This window comes from Nicotiana attenuata, chromosome 1, assembly GCF_001879085.1.
Source record: "Nicotiana attenuata strain UT chromosome 1, NIATTr2, whole genome shotgun sequence".
Classification (NCBI taxonomy): Eukaryota; Viridiplantae; Streptophyta; class Magnoliopsida; order Solanales; family Solanaceae; genus Nicotiana; species Nicotiana attenuata.
Window position 1 is genome coordinate 90,897,588 of NC_031989.1, and position 5,297 is coordinate 90,902,884.

Sequence of the window (5,297 nt, forward strand, 5' to 3'; positions counted from 1 at the left end):
TTTATAGTGAAAGAAATTAGCTAACAAAAAAATTGGCTCTATTAAACTTAGTTCTAACTCTAGGCATCAGGTCTTGTCCAACTGAAAAGGTATTTTAGCTCTTTTAGGAAGTTGTTGGAAGGTAAAGAAATATGATTCTACATTAGATGTGGATGCTAGTTTAGTTTGCTTCTATGTAGCAATGCAATATGTTGACATTTTCTTCTCTATCATCTAAGAGGTACTTTCAATTATGTTATTCATTTTCTAATTTGTAACGATCCGACTGGTCGTTTTGCCTATTAGAACCCAGTTCCCTTAAATAACACTTCCCGCGCTTGCATTAGCTAATTTATAACTTGCGGGGACAGTTGGTTCGGGAGTTGGCAGAGTTTTGAGTAAAAATATGTCCAATTGTTTCTTTAAGACTCTCTTAAAAGACCAAGTTTGACTTCGGCCAACTTTTTGGAAAAATGGACCCGAATCGGGATTTGATGGTCCGGGAGGGTCTGTGGAAAAATACGGGACATGGGCGTATGCCCGGAATCGAATTCTGAATTTCCTAGCCCGAGTAATGAATTTTTATTGGAAATTGTTAAATTGAAGTTTTAAAAAATTATAGAAACTAAGAAATCATTGATTTTCTACGTACCAGGCTCGAATTTTGGTTCTGAAGCTTGGTACAGGTCCGAAATATCAGTTAAGACTTGCACGAAAAATTTGGTGTCGTTCCGAGTAGTTTAAGGGCGTTTTGGCCCGTTGGAAGAAAATTAAGAACTTGAGGTTCAATAGTTTAATTCATTTGGTTTTAGGGGGTGATTCCAAGATTTAGCGTTGCTTTGAGTGTTCCGAGGGTTCGAGTAGGTCCGCCTCGTGATTTTAGACTTGTCGGTATGTTCGGGCGGGGCTCGGGATCCCCGAGCGTCAAACGAGCGAGGTCCTAGTGAAGTAGGAAAATTGAAGAATAGCTGAAGGTCTGCTGCTTTGTCATAACCACATCTGCGGTTCTAGGACAGCAGAAGCGGGACCGCAGATGCGGTCAGTCCATCGCAGAAGCGGCTAATGGCCAGGCCGGGAGAAACCACAGGAGCGACTCGAAAGCCGCAGAAGCGGCTCCCCAGAAGCGGACCCCAGACCGCAGAAGCGGTCCATCCATTTTCGCCCAGTTCCGCAGATGCAGTCCTCCTTTCGCAGGTGCGGGACCACAGAAGCGGTCCCCGGACCGCAGAAGCGGAAATCGCTGGGCAGTGAGTTCATTTAATTCGAACTCAAAGGCCATTTATTTCATTTCTATTCCACACTTAGGCGATTTGGGGGCTTCCAAAGAGAGGATTTCAACATAGCACTTCAAGGTAAGTTAATTCCATTCATTATTAGTTTAAATACATGTATTTTAAGTTGATTAAACACTAAAAATTAGGTGAAATCAAAGGGGTTAGAGCTAGACCTAAGGTTTAAGTAAAATCAAGATTTAACCACGAAATTTGCTATGAAATGAACTAGAATTCATATATTATTGATCCTTAGGTTATAGAGAACAACTTTCATCGAAAAATCTCGGAATCCGGGCAAGTGGGCCCGGGGTTGGAATTTAGGAAACTTGTGAAAAAGGTTGGGAAATCGCTTAAATAGTTAGAATTCGATCTTGTAGGCCTATATTGACTTGTTCTTACTTCATTTAACTAGTTTGTGATCGTTCGGCTCCGAATTAAGGACTTGGGCTTGTTCTTGATATTGGAAGTACGCTTTGGAGCGAGGTGAGTCTCCTTTCTAACCTTGTAAGAGGGAATTGTCCCCATAGAAATAANGGTGAGTCGCTGCTACAGAATGACATACGGCGACTGTAGTCGCCACTAAAAGATATTCAGTTGCGACTTTCCAATTGCCACAATAGAATCCTACTTTGTGTTGCAGCTAGGGTCGCCACTAAAGCCTCTTTTCTTTTTAAAAAATAATAATTTATTAGCCAGCTATATTCCTACTGATTACCCAACAACATTAATATTATAATGAATACCACCAAATACGCAAACAGGAACTTTTTATTACCAAAAAATTCTATGCAACAAAGTATATATACAATGCTCCATAATACATTGTAATCGTATATACACATGGAAAGAAAGAAACAAACAAAATGTGTTCGAATTCCTATATGTTGAAAAACCTTATCCCTACAATTTTAAGAAAAATGCAAAGGATCATGTCTTCAAGCTACTCCAACGTCTTCAAACTACTCCTTGAGCAACTTCATTTTCCCGTTGTACTTTTCCTTGCTATTAAAAAAACAAAGAACATTAACATATGCATCCAAAGTCAAATACTGAAGGAAATCATATAAAAGGGGAAGGACAGTTAAAACTATATAGAATTGTGGGAAGTGATTGTCCTTCAAGAAAGATAGCATATACACTGAATTTGCATTGTATGCCTAGTGAACAACATAATCAGTTATGCAAATCTAATCTGTCAGAAGGAACATTGATAACATATTCCTTCTTAGTGTTTAAAACCTTACATATTGAATCCAAATCTTTCCCTCAACCAACCATATTAGCTTCAGACATAGCAAGATCTACCATTTTGTGTACTTACCTTTACAATATACAAAAAGATCTACCATTTTGTGTACATGATAGTTAACAACGTTTACTTGAGACAAGACCTAGGGAACTAAATTAATCTATTATAAATTGGGCAATCATAAGAGTTAAGGGCTGATATAATATTACAGGTGAAATTACCATTCAAGAAAGTAACACAAGTGGTGTATAGCTAATCACATACATCCAGTTTTTTCCCTCAATCTAACCAGGTTAGCTTCACGCATTAGCAAGGCAAAGATGTACATTTATTTTGGGTTTTTATGGAAGTCTAAACCTTCTAAATCTCCAACCTGTATGGCCTTTTATTTCTTTGTTGCTTTTTCTTTAAAGTTTTAATTTACATTTGACAAGCATTATTACTAATTTTACTATTTGAGATTCAACAAGAGACTTCAAATATGTAGGCTTAAGTTTGTCAAACTATCTTGGAAAGGCCAAATTTTTCAAGTGTCATATAAATGAATTCGCTCTTCATTACCAACCTACAGTCCTACACTATGAAACAAATGAAAATTTATCTTCCTGAAAGAACTGCAAACTTCACCTTAAGATCTTGAAAACTACAGAGAGCATTAATTAAGGGGCACATTCTTATTATGAATAAAAAAAAAGAGAAGAGAAAGAAAAACAAGGCAGAGAAGAAAATTGAAACAACAAATATATATTCCATGCTTAAGAATCCACATAACAGTATAATAGTCCACTACTCACATAATATTGCTTAAAGAAGGGATAAATATATGAATTCACCCTAAGAAACCACAAAAAGAGATTAGAACTAAATCCCTTTTATTTTCTTTCTTTGGTGCAAGGTGCCTACTACAATTACCTTGACCGTAATGATAGCATGATCAGGGACATGTAGCAAATTGGAATGAATAAATATAGATGAAACATAATATGAACATTAAGAGAAACTTTCCGGTAACTTTTATAGAAGTAAAGAATATGAATATAATAATTGCAAACCAAAGTTCAAACAGAAAGCTTACTCTTTGCTCTTCCTTCTCCAAGGGAAAAGAGAGATTTCATGAATCAGATCAGACTAGGCCAATAACCACCAAAATCATACCTATTAATAGGAAAAAAGAATTGAAGCTTTCAGTGAAAATATCATTAGCTATGGAAGGAAAGCAAATCAGAGACCAAAAGATAAAGGGAATAAGAAACCAAAATCTCCTAATATCCATTCCAGATGCTAAAAATTATGTAATAGAGATCATTTTTTCGACGCAGTTTACCACTTCTCTGAATGAAGAAATTGGGGGTAAAGCGGAATACTATCAAAACCTATGGTGAGTTTAGCCAGGTCATGCCGAAAACTATCCATCTGCAGGAGAAAAGAGCACATACTGGAGTATAATACGCCTCCAGCAAATTTATGATTTGAGCAATCCTTGCCAAACCATTCTAACATCAGTAAATCATCAAAGATCCAAATTTAAAAACATCTCATGGGAGGCCATAATTTGCCCTCTTAAGCTACTGAAATTACTCTATAGCAGAACCCACAGTAATGACCTAGGCATGTGCACTTGAATGTAACAGAACATGAAGATTTTCTCTTAACGAAAATTTATAATAAATTATCCAAACAAAAAAGAACAAGCTAAGGCTATCACAGTAATCTTAACAAATTTTAAAATAAAGAAAGAACATTTGAAGACTTCACAAAAAAACTCAAGACCATTCCAAACCACAAAATCAACTCTCAACATGAGCAATTTTCCTTAACGAAAATAGAAAATAAAAATTCAAAAACAGAACTTCAGCAGCTTACTAAATCTCAAAGGAAATGAGAGAAAACAACACAGGGCGACTTCGTGGTACTCACAAACTAAATCGTCTGCTTCCGTTTCTTCTTTCATCTTCAACTCTAGATATAAATGGTTGAGCGATTTAGAGAGAGAGAGAGAGAGAGGAGGAGGGGGAGGGAAAGGGGTGAGGTTTGATTAAGGAGGAGAAGGGAGTCACTTGGTTTTGTTCCTGCTTTCACAGGTTCGCTGCTCGATTAGGGTTTTGAGTTTGAGACAAAGGGGATTAGGTAAGAAAATAAACAAAAGACGGGGTGTAATTAATTTTTGTTTATTTTTTTAACTTTAAAGAAAAGAAATAGAGGCGACTTGGTCGCTGCAACAGGACTATTGAACAACTTTGAAAAAAGTCGCCACAAATGTGCTCTAAGCGAAAATAAAATTTTTTGAGTACGCGGGAATGGAAAAAAATTGTGCTTATTTGTAGCGACTTAAGTACAGTCGCCATTAAAACTTCAATTTCTGCTGCGACAAAAAGAGTCACCACTAAAGCTATCACTTTTGTAGCAATTAAACTAGTCGCCCAGAAGGTCGTCGCTAAAACCCTGATTTTTTGTAGTGTACAGTGAAATTGAATACAATGCAAAATAGTTAAGAATGAATATAGTCGAATTGAATACAGTGTACACAGCCAAATTGAATAGAGCAGTGTACACCTTATTTCTCGATTTTTTGTTGTCTGAATGCAACTGAATCCAATACAGTAAAATTGAATACAATGTAAAATATATAAGAACGAATACATCCCAATTGAATACAGCGTATACAACCAAATTGAATACAACGGCATACATCCTATGGCTAGCAATTAGTAGCTACGGAATGTAATTAGCTAAATTATAGCTACGCCAGTAATAAGCCTCCAAACAATATTCATTTCTGAAAGTTCCCCTAAAAT

General features: G+C 36.4%; 1 long non-coding RNA gene across 2 annotated transcripts; it reads right to left on the reverse strand.

Annotated features, from left to right (window-relative positions):
• On the reverse strand, positions 2,004–4,649 carry LOC109230266. 2 transcript variants are annotated; one of them, XR_002068625.1, is made up of 3 exons: positions 4,366–4,649; positions 3,578–3,657; positions 2,004–2,255 (listed from the first exon to the last, which is right to left on the reverse strand). It is a non-coding gene; the product is annotated as an uncharacterized LOC109230266 (long non-coding RNA). The 2 variants fall into 2 exon arrangements; XR_002068624.1 differs by having other exon boundaries at positions 4,420–4,643.